This window comes from Rhinoderma darwinii, chromosome 7 (assembly GCF_050947455.1).
Source record: "Rhinoderma darwinii isolate aRhiDar2 chromosome 7, aRhiDar2.hap1, whole genome shotgun sequence".
NCBI lineage: Eukaryota > Metazoa > Chordata > Amphibia > Anura > Rhinodermatidae > Rhinoderma > Rhinoderma darwinii.
The window spans coordinates 29,532,587-29,547,545 of record NC_134693.1 but is presented as its reverse complement, the minus strand read 5'-3'; the positions used below and the strand labels follow the sequence as shown (position 1 = coordinate 29,547,545).

General features: G+C 40.4%; 1 long non-coding RNA gene across 1 annotated transcript in view; it reads left to right on the top strand.

Annotated features, from left to right (window-relative positions):
• LOC142657109 (uncharacterized) overlaps positions 1-14,959 on the top strand; it is a 361,195-nt gene that overhangs the window by 328,104 nt on the left and 18,132 nt on the right. The window lies entirely within an intron of this gene.

Below are 14,959 nucleotides of genomic sequence, written 5' to 3'. Positions count from 1 at the left end.
GATGGCTTTAAAAAAGGGTTAGATAATTTCCTAGAACAAAAAAGTATTAGCTCCTATATGTAGAAATGTTTCCTTCCCTTTTCCCGTCCCTTGGTTGAACTTGATGGACATGTGTCTTTTTTCAGCCATACTAACTATGTAACTATGTAACTATGTAACCCCACCTTATGGAGGGTGTACCGCTGCCTTAAAAATCTGTAAATCAGTGGGGTCTTTTCTACATGTTACCTGTCTTTATAGCTGTCCTTTCAGTAAAAGGAAGTAACATGAAATGGGCTATCAGATACTCAGCTTCATCCAACACGACCAATCCACTTTACAAAAGCTGTCACGTTCCCTGAGTTTTTCCAGCAAGATGGTGCACCATCACATTATGGGTGTCAGGTCCGAGCATTCCTAGATGAACAGTTTCCTGGAAAGTGGATTGGTCGTTGTGGGCCAGTTGAATGGCCCCCTAGGTCTCCCGATCTGACCCCCTTAGACTTTTATCTTTGGGGTCATCTGAAGGCAATTGTCTATGCTGTGAAGATACGAGATGTGCAGCAACTGAAACTACAGATACTAGAAGCCTGTGCTAGCATTTCTTCTGCGGTGTTGCTATCAGTGTGTAAAGAGTGGGAGAAGAGGGTTGCATTGACAATCCAACACAATGGGCAGCACTTTGAACACATTTTATAAGTGGTCAGAAACGTGTAAATAACTCATGAAAGAATAAAGTAACGTTAAAACCAAGCACACCATTGTTTTTCTTGTGAAGTTCTCGATAAGTTTGATGTGTCACATGACCCTCTTCCCATTGAAAAAACTAAAGTTGGATACAAAATGGCCGACTTCAAAATGGCCGCCATGGTCAACACCCAGCTTGAAAAGTTTCCCCCCTCCCATATACTAATGTGCCACAAACAGGAAGTTAATATCACCAACCATTCCCATTTTATTTAGGTGTATCCATATAAATGGCCCACCCTGTATTCTGTTAGACTCTGTCACTTTGTAAGATACAGAATTGATATCTGACACTTTCTTTTTGTCAAGAGTGCAGCCACCAAGAGACAAACATATGAAGGTCCATCAAGTAAATTAGAAAATGGAAAGATTGAACATCTGTGGACACTCCCAAAAATACAAAGCTAACTTTTCAAGTGAGACTTTGGATAGGGCTGGTTTTAGGAGGTGGCAATCAGGGCGATTGCCCAGAGCCTCCATCTCCAAGGAAGTCCTAGAGGATGGGACCTCCAGAAGTATCCTGTATTCAATTTTTGACCCCTTCACTGCCTTAGAATACCAGGGAATGTAAAATGGATCAAGTGAAGATTATGTCCCCCTCCCTGATTAAACAGGTGAAGATTATGTCCCACTCCCTGATTAAACAGGTGAAGATTATGTCCCCCTCCCTGATTAAACAAGTGAAGTTTATGTCCCCCTCCCTGATTAAACAGGTGAAGATTATGTCCCCCTCCCTGATTAAACAGGTGAAGATTATGTCCCCCTCCCTGATTAAACAGGTGAAGATTATGTCCCCCTCCCTGATTAAACAGGTGAAGATTATGTCCCCCTCCCTGATTAAACAGGTGAAGATTATGTCCCCCCTCGCTGATTAAACAGGTGAAGATTATGTCCCCCTCCCTGATTAAACAGGTGAAGATTATGTCCCCCCTCGCTGATTAAACAGGTGAAGATTATGTCCCCCTCCCTGATTAAACAGGTGAAGATTATGTCCCCCTCCCTGATTAAACAGGTGAAGATTATGTCCCCCTCCCTGATTAAACAGGTGAAGATTATGTCCCCCTCCCTGATTAAACAGGTGAAGATTATGTCCCCCTGCTTCCTCAGTGACATTGGGGGAGATTTATCAAGCTGTTTTATAGTAAGAATGTCCTTTGTTGCCCATAGCAACCCCACAGCTTCCATATATTAATGATCTCAGGTAAAATGAAAGCTGAGCTCTGATTGGTTGCTATTGGCAACAAAGAACATTCTTACTATAAGACAGCTTGATAAATCTCCCCCTTATTAATTGCAATTTTTTGTTGCCCTTATATTAAAATGAATCGACCTTTCTTTGAGAAGACGCTCCAGCCTATTATATCTGGTTCGAAGAAAAACAATGCCCTCAAATTCATGAAACACATTATTTACTTACAAACAATCTGGACTGCGAAAACTGCCATCAACCTCTGCGTTGGATCGCTCGTCGTCGCCAATGTTCTGATGGATATTCTTGGAAGTGCATTTACAAGGACTGTGCATCATCATGGGTATCCATCAGATAGGCAAATCTCTCTGAAACAGTGGCTACACATTACTTACCTCTGGTGTATGGAAACCTCTGAAAAACAAGCTGCTCAACTGACTGGAATATCCAAACGCACCATAGTTGACAATTTTAACTTTTATTGTGAACTATGTTGTGTCTATTTTGGAACTAACCCAGTTTTGCTCGGTGGCCCTGGTCATTAGGTTTAAGTTGACGAGTCTTGTTTTAGTTATAAAATAAAATTCCATCGCGATTGTACCCGGATCGCGAAATATTGGTAAATGGAAGTTGTTCCGGATAGAAGTGCCAAAACCCTCGTTCCTATTATTCGACGTGTGGTGCGCTCAGGTTTGACGGTCCACAGTGATTCCTGGGCTGCCTAGTACAATATTCAACTAGCACTGAATTTGAGTCATGAACGTGTCAATCACAGTGATCACAATTTTCGATTAGTTTCTCCAACTGGTGCCCACACGCAAGATATAGATCAGGGGTCAGCAACCTGCGGCACTAGTGCCACAGCCGGCACTTGGGGCATGGTTTGCTGGCACACTTCCCTCTCCCAGTGACCAATGCTGTTGTGTGCTTGGCGGTGCCTAACACGGTGAGATAACGGCGCTCCATTATGTGCTTGGCGGTCCTTCATTGTGTTTGTCGCTGCTGAACACTTGACAAGCACACAATGCAGCACTGCTCTCAATCCTGGGGATCATCATCCCCAAGTGCATAATAAAGCGCTGCTCTCTCCTGGTGATTAGTGTCACAAGTACAAAGTTCAGTTACAGCTCTGTAATAGAAACAGTTAGCAAAAGTTTGACGCTCTCCTATGTGCACCCCCCAAACTGGTGTTCAGTAGTGTAATCTCTCCTATGTGCACCCCCAAAATCTGGTGCTCAGTAGCCGCGGTCTCTCCTATGTGCAGTTCCCACTAGCTGTTGTTCAGTAGCCACAATCTCTCCTATGTGCAGTTCCCACTAGCTGGTGTTTAGTAGCTGCTGTCTCCCCTATGTGCACCCCCCTAGCTGGTGTTCAGTAGCCATGGTTTCTCCTATGTGCAGTTCTCACTAGCTGATGTTCAGTAGCTGCGGTCTCTCCTATGTGCAGTTTCCACTAGCTGGTGTTTAGTAGCCACGATCTCTCCTGTTTGCAATTCCACCTAGCTGGCATTCAGTAGCTGCGGTCTCTCCTATGTGCACCCTCCAAGCTTGTGTTGAGTAGCTGCAGTCTCTCTTATGTGCCGTTCGCACTAGCTGGTGTTCAGTAGCTGCGGTCTCTCCTATTTGCTGTTCCCACTTGCTGGTGTTTAGTAGCCACGATCTCTCCTATGTGCAGTTCCCCGTATCTGGGATTCAGTAGCTGCGATCTCTCCTATGTGCAGCCCCCAAGCTTGTGTTGAGTAGCTGTGGTCTCTCCTATGTGCAGTTCCCACTAGCTGGTGTTCGGTAGCTGTGGTCTCTCCTATGTGCAGTTCCGCCCAGCTGGTGTTCAGTAGCCACGATCTCTCCTATGTGCAGTTCCGCCTAGCTGGTGTTGAGTAGCCGGGTTCTCTCCTATGTGCACCCCCAGCTTGTGTTCAGACTCCTCTTATGCACATTTTGGATCATCGTTGTAAAGAAAGTCAGGTACAAGGGTCACACTGAAATGTAATTTTAATTAACTGATTAATTGGTTTATGTCACGTACGTCGTAATAGTTTGTTTTATATGACTTTCAGGTTTGCACAGCACACCGAGTACTTCTTCATTGATTTTTTATTATTATTGGCACGCCATACAAAAAAAGGTTGCCTACCCCTGATATAGAGTCTTACTTGAGTAAATTTAAGGCTTGTATCAAGACGAAAAGGGGTGTTCTTCGTGATTTGCTTCCTACATATCTTGCAGAATTCATGTGGAGAGATTGGTTCTGCAAAGAAGCATTAAACACTCTGCTTCTGCATATTGCAGAGAAATCTCCTGTTTAGGATTATGCAGTATGATTATGTTTGTTTATGTTTATATTTAGAAATAAATAAATTGTTATCAATAAAAATATTGACAGGGGAAATATACTTAAGGCTCTGTTCACATCTGCATTGGGGTCCCGTACTGACGTTCCGTCTGAGCTTTCCGTCAGAATTGGACCCTGAACAGACACAGACTGACACAAACGGAAACCAGAGGTTTCCATTTCCATCACCATTGATTTTAATGGTGACAGATCTGGTGCCCATGGTTTCTGTTTGTCTCTGTTGTGCACCGGATGCATAGTTTTGCCGCAGTCGACTACGCTATTGCCTCCGGCAAAACAATGGATCCGGTGTACAACAGAGACAAACGGAAACCATGGGTACCGGATCCGTCACCATTGAAATCAATGGTGATGGAAATGGAAACCTCTGGTTTCCGTTCATGTCAGTTTGTGTCTGTTATGGGTCCCGTTCTGACGGAAAGCTCAGACGGAACGTCAGAACGGGACCCCAACGCAGATGTGAACAGAGCCTAATTTGTGTTAACAACATTTGTATCAAGTGAAGTTTATGTCCTAGGGGGACATAATCTTAACTTGATCCTGTAAAATTATCCCTATTTACTAACTTCGACCACCAGAAATTTTGAAATTGTGAGATAAACTGACATATAATAGTGAGCATGGGTGATGGTGGGTGGTGTGCTACTTTTCTTGCTGCCCAAGGACCCACTTTCTATAAAACAGATCCTGACTTTAGAAATGTTAAATATTTCTTAATACACAATGTTACAGCTTTTGGATAGCAGTACTAAGCAGCCTGCCAGCTTTTATGTTGTGGACTTAAAAAAAATAAAATACAATAAAATTATCGCTTTCCAGAACTCCAAAAGACCACCTTTTTGAAAAGACCACAATTGATCTAGAACAGATATTTCTGTGATAAGTTTTCAATTCCTTTATATCCTTTGTGGATTGTCCCTTTTCTTTAAGGGGATTATTTTCACTGTAATGTTGGGTGTTCACTGTCAAAAACAAATGACCATGGCAATACGATGGCAATTTATTGAATTTTATGAATTCTGATCGACTCCCACTTTTCAATTCCTGAAATGTCTGTAAATTCTAATTCTCTACTTGCACCTGAATTAGCTTTCTGTTCTTCTAACCCTTTGCCTGGTCCTAAACATTGGATTGGAGACCTCATTATCCTATTTTACTTGACTCAACTGAAACCATGACACAGAATAGTAATTAGATGACAGATCTTTTTTGTACCTTTTGAATGAGGATGTACTTTCCACTAAACGATTATCTTAAAGACACCTGCAGCTAACTTAAAGCCTTTGTGTATTTCAGCCATTATTTCTTTGGTATTTCACAGGCATTGATGCATGTTAATGATAAATAGGGTATTTACTTTTACTGTTATGTTAAGTAATTCATCAGTAAGTCTAGTTACAAACCCATTAGAGTGTCAATGTTTCTTATTGTTTGCATGTCAGTCAGGGAATAGTTACAAAGTAGAGGAATTTACTAAATCCCTGTGACTACATAATGTATCAAATAAAACAATTTTAGAACTTGTATAACTAGCATAATAGTGTAGAAAACATTCAAACTTACATTCAAAAGTAAGTAAAAAATAAGCAAAATATATTCTCAATAAAATCTAAGCAGATGGCTCTGAGCAGATATTTCAACATGTTGGAAAAGCTCCTTGTGATAATCCCATATAAGATGTTTTCAGCAAACAGAACTCTAATTCGTGTACAAATTGTGGACATTTTTACATATATGTGATATTATATAATAAACTATATAATTATAATATTTTACATATTATTGTGTGCTAGCTACTAAACCACTGTAGCCCTCAAGCAATAGTTGATATTATCCTATAACCATCCTAGATCACCAGAGATAATAGGTACTAACCACTAAGCTACTCCCCCAGGGATTTTACAGGAAAACGATGTCTACCCTCTAAAACACCATATGTAATAATGTGGGGTGTATTACAAAGTTGCCAAATTGGGTATAATTGGTGGTGGCAGGAGGAGAAGAATTGTACCGTCTCTGTTGTGGGCACCAATGCACTTAGAGATCCCCCTTTAAAAATTCTGTGTTTTCCCCTAAATTTGTTCCAATAATGCCAGGCAGAGATCTTATTGATCATTAGAATTCTGCCTGTGGGTGGCAGCATTAAAGTTTCCACCCAAAATGCAAAAATTGGTTTATGTTAGTAAACCAGAATAATGGAGATTAACATAAAGCAATTTCAATTATGCTTATAGTTTTGACTCGATTTCCCTGCGTATTCCATACTTTCCATTAAATAAACGTTTATTAAATGTACTAAAATATATCTGAGATGCCTAGGTTGCAGTCATGCCTGTCTCCTGGTGCATGTAGGGCTCAACAGCCTCACTTGCACGTACCATAAGATGAGAGTAGTACTTTCAATTGCAGGCGAAGTTGGGGAGACCGTGTTACACATTTTGAATTGGGGCGCAGAAATGTTGGCTATGCCTCTGATAGTGCTTTAAATAGGGCATTTATAATATTCTAAAATCCTGCCAGCTGTACAGCCCCCCAAACTAGAGTTTGAGGGTACTGTTTGCTGTTCTCGCAGTCCTAAATAGGACATGATTTAGTAGTGGAGCTCTTTTAGTCAACATCTATCCTCCGAACAGTGTTGTTCTACAAATTATAATCTTTGCAGACTCCCTCCCTTCAGTAAGTAATCACATTTGAACTCCAAATATGCTTATTTAACAAAGTGCACCTAAAAATAAAAATAAATAAAAAATAATAGTATCTATGTGAACAGGCCCTTAACCAGTCTGCACCATTAAATTACACAATAATGGCATAATACATTATCATCTTCAACATCCATTTCATTTATCAACATGCAGTGCCCTGAATATCATACGAGTCATTATGTTTTATTGCAGGCTGATTTTCCTGTCCTTTATATTGCCCTCAATTATCGATATCTCAGTTACTTCAATAATGTTAATAAACTCTACGTGAAGATGGACTTATGTGGAGCATACGTGAATTAATATGACTCATCAGATGTAAGTTGTGACAGCAAGCCATGTATGTGTGGAAAACTGCCTACGAGAAATGGTGAGGGGAAAAATCGGTGGCAATTTAAAAAAATAAAAATAATAATTACCTATATTAAACACATGTCGTTTATTTTAGTATAATTTTAGTTTAAAACCTCATTGCATGAACAATTTTTTTGATTTCTGTTTGATGACATGTCACATGCAGGAAAATCCTATTTCCGTCACATGGCCGGTTTTGTGACAAGTACTTGTCACAAAGTATGTACTAGCAGTCTCTTGTCTTTCGGCGACAGTCAACTGTGTAACAGCCCAGCTTTCTACTTCCAATCTTCAAATACAACCAAAAAAGACAAACATACATTATCTGAACTACAGCTTCTCTTCTATCAACATCCTAACTTGACAAACTCCACTACCAAATAAGATAGTCCATACTGCAGGTATCCCAGATCCAGCAGGACACAGGGCGGTGTCAGGGGATTTCTTTAGTATCTCACTGACTTGGATTCCCACCATTGGAACTCAGCAGCCTTCTTGATTGTAAAGCTAGTAATGTCAATGAGATATTACTAACTGCTTCCAGCAGAAAGCAGCATAACATTCTTGCACGGTGCAAGGGAACTTAGAGGCAGGATATCCCAGAAACAGTAGGGGTGGAACGAGGGGTAGCTGGAGCAGGCGGTCACCTAGGGCGCTAAATCCGCTAATGAAGGTGCAGGTACAATTTATGTTGTTGTTTTTTTCTGGGTTTTTTATACAATGTTCTGCTTTTAATACTTTTACCAATAAATGTTTCCCTGTTTAAAAAAAAAAGCAGTAGGGATTGGTGGGGAAAGAGTAACATGGACAAATAAATGAATGATTTTCAATCCAACAACTATCATGCTTAGATGGGGGCACATTCTTAAATCACTGCCTCGGGAAACCAGAAGGTTGTACCATCCTTGCATAGGAACGAGAAGGAGATAAGTGGTGGCTGCTCTGTGGCAGAGAACTGTGTCACTATAGGCACTTAGTGGGCACTAGATGGACTATTTACATGAGCAAAGTATGAAACTCTCTGGCACTATTTGATGAGGCATTATGTAAGTCCGGTATGACTATGTGGGCACTCCCTGAGCACTGTTTGGCACCATGTATGCAATATATGGTTCTGTGGGCAAATTATAACACTATCTGGGTGCTGCTTGGCTTTTTAGTGGGCACTGTTTGAAACCATCTAAGTGAAGAACAGTACTCTTGGCAATGTAGTGTGTACTATGTATCTGGGCAATAAACAGTATGGCACTAACTGGGCCCCGTAAGAACTATCTGTGCTTCGTATACATTATATGGGTGCTGTATGGCAATGTATTTATGGGTGCTTTTTGGCAGTTCAGAAACTTGGGACGTATGATATGATCTCCTATCCTTAATACAATTTATACATACCCCACCTCTTGTCTCTACCCATTACATATAATATCCTACGTCTTATAATAAATTGTATAAATAATAAGAATGACAATAAATTATTTTTTTTGCATTTATTGTCTTTTGATGTATTACATGAATATTGTAAAATATCAGCCGTGTAAAATAATAGTATTAATATATTTTATTCTGGAAAAAATTACTATAATTTCAAAAAGCATCTTCACAGCTTGATTATAACATGCGAGTTGTGATATTTAATAACTATTTTAGAAGAAATTTGTCTTTGATTGACTAGTGTTTAATCAATTTGACAGCGGTAAAGACAAAACAGGCAGCTTGTTATTTCTCTTCAAAGAAAAAAATCCATACAATTGAACTCCAATTTTTTATTGTCTTTAATATAGATCATGAACAGTAATATTGTTTTACATAGGGGTACAAGGGCACAGCTACACAAGAGATAATACACTCCTCAACATTGAAATTGCAACACCAAGAAGGGAAAGCCGTAAGGTTATGCAAATCAGGGAAGTAGCAGTTATCACTAAAATCTGCAAATAATCAAATTTTCAAGCATCTTGCTCCAATCTGTGGCATGAGGAAGGGGCATAAAATCCAGATTGAAAGCAAAGTTTTTTAGCCAGATGAAACCACAAACATTGGATCAAGTGGTGTGGGATGATTGTGTGATGCCTCCTGTTTGTCCACGTGCCAGTTATCACCATTTGTCGCAAACTGAGAGGGACAGAATTCTTGAACTGAGAGACCTTGGTTTATCACTCCGGCAGATCGCTACGCACCTAAGCAGAGATGTCAGCACTGTTCAACTTTGCGTTTCCCAAAGGTTGGGAGAACAACAACGAACGAGAATGACAGCAAGAGATGTGCGAAGGTGAACCTCTGCACAGACGGATCATCTAAATGGAAGGATGATGATCCATTCTGTATTGCTAGTGAAATTGGACATCACGTCCCAAGCCTAGGGCACCAACAAGTGTCGACACACACATCAGAAGGTGCTTGCACGACATTGGGCCACGAGACAGATGTCCAGTTACAGGTGTTCCATTGATCAAACGCCACCGTACTCAAAGGCTATCATGGTACACAGGAATACGGCAATGGAGGCTAGAATGGAGGTCCATCCTCTTCAGCGATAAGTCCTGCTTTTGTCTCGGACACAATGATAACCGGAGATTGGAGACCACCTGGGCAAGAGGCCTTCACACGGGAACGTCACACTGGTCCTACTCCCAGGATTATGGTGAGGGGTGGCATAATGTAGGCAGCCGGACCACTCCAGTCTTCATTTCAGGTGCACTAACAGCTCAGCGTTACATTGTTTTGGTAGTGGAACCAGTGGTACAGCCATTGTGTCCCAGAAGCAGTTTTTCAACAGGACAACACCAGGCCGCATGTTGCTTTTGGTACTGTGAGCATCCTGTGTGGTCAAAACGTGCTACCATGCCCTGCAGCATCTCCGGACTTGTCTCCCATGATGCACATCTGTGTCGTCATCGGTCGGCAATTGCAAATATAGTAGCCAGCAGCCAATCTTGATGATTTGCGTGCCCAAGTGCATTCAGCGTGGCATAACATTCCTCAGACAACCATTAATAACCTCATTGATGGCTGCCAAGTAAGTGTGTGTATTTCTGTGTGGGGCACTCATACTCGATACTGTATAAATCAAGATGTTTGGAATATTTTGTTTCCTTTTTTTTATTATTTGCATATCATTAACATGTTTATCGATCCTGTGATGTCCACAATTCTAAAACGTTTCCTTCTTGGTGTTGCAATTTCAATGTTAAGGAGTGTATTCATAATTACATACAAGGATCTCCCGGGATATAACAGATAATTTTCACTTGTTTCAAGACCCAGACGATTCTAAGTCTTTCTTTGTATAAACTTGAAAGGAAGCTAAACTTTTAGAACTTAAGGTAGCAATGACAATGCACCTAAGCCCTGGTATAGTAAACTCTTTTTTTCCCCGGTAAAACGTGAATGTTTTCTAATCAATTAAAAAAATTTGGACACTATAAGCTTGGGATGTTAAACCAGAAAGTACATGAAAAGGATTTCAAGCAAACAATAGACAGTGTTGAAACTGTCACCAAACAGACCCCTTAATTTTTGGAATTCCAAGAGCAGGTAATAAGTACAACAGCCTGAAGGGGGAACCTGTTAATCCACCCTCTCCTAAACTGATAAAATCCAACCCCAAATATATAATACAAGACAACAAGGGTTTGGCGAAAAGAATGGTGGCTAGTGTCACCCATTTTATTTTATGTGCCTTATCACATGGACATACAACTTGAGGAGCCTGGCCCAAATGACTCCACACCCCCTTCCTCCAGCAGCTGGACCATGCCTGTACCTGACTGACCTTTTTGAGGACCAACCTTACAGTTATGTTCTCGTCCGCTGACAGTTAACTAGCCTCATGGGCATGCCCAGCCCTCCATGGGCCCACCAATTACCACACTCTTGTTGGAGTTAAACACAGTTCCGCCAATAAAAGTAGGGCCCCCCAAGTGATGGTCCCTATTTTTCCAAACCAATTAGTGACAGGTGCACGCCATCCGAACTGTACAGTCTCTTGCATTTAAAATCAATGTCCTCATGACCAGGGCCGAATTACAATGAGGGTAATCTGGGCACGTGCCCAGGGCCTGAGGCTGAAAAGGGGTCCAGTTCGCCCCGGTTCTCCCGAACCAGTTGCTAAAATTACAGCCAGTTCAGAGAACCAGGGTGAAGCGTAACCTCTCACCCAATCATATTCGCCCACTCCTAGAAAACCACCTTTTCTCACCTTAAATTTTGACTTTTGTCGTTAGGACAAAGGTTCAAATACTTCTCCCACCCCCAGTTCCTATCCCCCACCGCCAGCTCCTTTCCCCGGCGCCATCGTGTCTCAACTAACTTCTAATACCATTCCCCATGGAGGGGATCGCAGTGTCCCCCCTTATGGCTCCTTGTCCCAAGTCCCTGTTCCTCGTCTCTCTAAGGTGAAGGAGTCTAGTCAGCTAGAAGCTCTCTTGGTACTTCTGAAAAGCTCCTTCATTGTTTCTTTATTGGCATTTATTTCCTCTTATGCCTCGGATAAAGCGTCAATCAGGTGACAGATATCCTTTTAATACTGTTAGCACATGTTTACTTTTGCAATGTAATGCCTGTCAAAATTTGGCTGCTGAGACTGGCTGTCTGGGCACACTATGAGGATGGAGGCAAGAAGATCTATTCCTGTGCTCTGAACTGTAAGAGTTCAACTTCACTTATGCAATAAAGCCTCCTTCATTCATATTGTGCTTCACTATGTAAAGAATGTAGTTCAATGTAGCTGTGTTGTAGCATTTTAGGCATTCGACTCTATCAGTCCATCAAAATAAACAGCTATAGGACATATATTTTGTGTGTCACCCTCCTTATCCCTCTAATAGTCACTGCATGTAAAACAAGCTACCATGGAAAATGAACAAGGCTTAAACTGGCCTTGTCTCTGGATGAGAGGCAACAAAAACCTTACTCCAATACTGCGTCTCCCTTAAAAGATTAGACAAGATAAACTCCTCATGTTATTCTCCGGCTGAATTGGAGGTGGAAAAAAGGCGTTAGATATTTGTGGTCTTCAATAACTTCCTATGAAATTGAATGGTTCCTCATTTCTTTCTATGTTTTCTTTCTATTATTTATACAGTTATGTATGGAATGCTCCAGTAAACACAATACTACAAGAGATACTCATTCATGGAGATGTTATAACCCCATTAGGACATACTAGCCCAACATGGAAACTCACCACCCTATATTTTCTTTATTCACAAAAGTCAAAAACATTTGAGATTGTTCTAATAATATCCCTAATGCTTCTCTAAGAACCTTACGACTGTCAACACATTTACTGAACCCTGACACGTGCGCTAATTGCTTTGCCTGAAGATACAGAGTGATAAATGGGAGGATTAGAGAAGTTACACAATTAATCTGCTCAATGTTGGTTTGTGTGAGGTCTAGTTTCATAAAAGTCATCATTTTAGGCTTGTATCTACAAAGGACTTAAATAGGAACAGTTGTTTAGGAACAATACATAGTAGCATAAGGACATCCCATTCAGATTGGTCAGCAAATGCACTGACCCAAGTTGACAACCTAGGTACAAGTTGGGTTGCCACTGTTCACCACCCAAAAATACCAATTAGGTTTAGGGTTTATTTACACATGACGATTTTGTGGCCATTTTTTGCCACAGAAAGCCAGGCTCCTAGCATCATAGTCATCCATTATGCTGTGAGTCACTGCCTCCCCGCGGGAATACTGTCCTGAAGTGTAATCATGTTTCAGTACGGGAGCCCGGCTTTCTGAACTATTTTGGATCCAGAAAAATCGGGTGACATACGGTCTCTATCTCACGCACCGAAGATAACTTTGATCCAGGGGATTAAAAAACATAAAAACCACGGTCAATAGCGACCGTAACATCTAAGCTGTTAGAAAGAGGGACGGCCCCCTTTGTCAGACCATCACAGCCCACTATGCGATTGCAGGGAGCTGATGGTTGTCATGGCAGTCTGGGTGTCTACTCAAGTCATCTACAGAGGCAAGTCTTATTAGGAGCTGGTAAAAAACACAATAAACTGCAATGCATAAGAATTGCAGTGTATTGTGCAAGCAATTCAACGAGTTCTTGTTCAAGTCCGCTAGAGGAACTAATAATAAAAAGTAACTAAAGTTTTTTTATATATACAAATAAATATTACAAGTAAAAAAAAGTACCCTTTTAACCTTTCCTCCCCTAAAGTAATGTAAGAAGAAACTTATTTGGTATCACCGCATCTTTAAAAGTCGGAACTATGACAATATTACATTATTTAAACTGCATGGTAAATGACGCAAAAAAAAAAAAAAGCCAGAATCACTGTTTTTGGTCAACCTGTCTCCCACAAAAAATGAATAAAAAGTGATCAAAATTTTGTATGTACTCCAAAATAGAACCAATAAAAAAAAACACAACAAAAACGACATCTCATTCAGCAAAAACAAGCCCTTTAACCTCTCGATCAATGGAAAAATACAAAAGACATGGGTCAGAAAAAAGTTAATATTTCATTTTAACCACTCAGTGAATGCGTGAATGCTGTAAAAACAAAACCCAAAAAACATTCCCAATGGAGGAATCATAGTTTTTTTTTTCAAATTCCACTCCACAAATAATTTTTTTTACTTAACAGTATTTTATATGGTATAATAAATGGTGTAGTGACAAACTAAAATTGGTCCCACAAAAAAACAAGCCAAGTTATGGCATTTGGAACGTGGGAAGGAAAAAAATGAAAATTAAATACCCAAAAAATGGGTAGGGGTTGATGGCGGCATACAACTCTACCAAATTTAAAAATTCCCCCAAAAAATTTTCCATTGACTCTACTCCCTGAAAATGACAATACCTGTTTCCCATCTATTTCACTGATGTACTTAGTGAAAAATCTATTGCAAACCAAACCTTGTACACTGCCAATATACTACTTGTTTCCAGACTGATGAAGTCACAACTCATCAAACTTCTGCTTTCCACATACAATAATGTTGTATTATTCTACAAATGACCACATACAGCATCATAAACACGTCTTCCCTGTTGCTCCAATTATGTCCCGGAGAGACTGTATTTCCCGAGACTGGAAAACAGGTCTGATTTGCCTGATACAAATGGGCTCACCCTCTAGCCCAAGGATATTTGATCTCCAAGGTCATGCTCTTATTAGCAAAACCTTGTCAAACAAAAGCACACTGGAGCTCCACGGAGCCGCTTTAATACGACTCAGTATCTTTAGATCATTTCTTAAGGAAAGATCCTATTATACAAGAGAGTTTATTATGACTTTAGTTGTTATATATTTGAAATTATATTTTTTTTAGAACTTTGGGGCCTTGAGGAGATGTTGTTATAAGTGGGGAAGAGAGAACATTTCCACTATAGGGAGACATTCCCATATAACTTGTATCCCAGTTATTATTTCTACAGCTAAGACTATCATTGCAGCTTGGTGATTTTTTCCTTATAAGAAGGATTATTAATGCAATGATATTTTGCAGAAATGGAACATTGTGGCTATGAGGAGACACTCTAGGAAAGTAAGCATTTTAATAACCGTAATTATTCCTTAGGTAAAAGCGCATTAACGCTGCGAGGATTCGTTCTCACACAGACAAATTTCCTCTAATTGTTATCATTTTTTCTCCTGCAGGA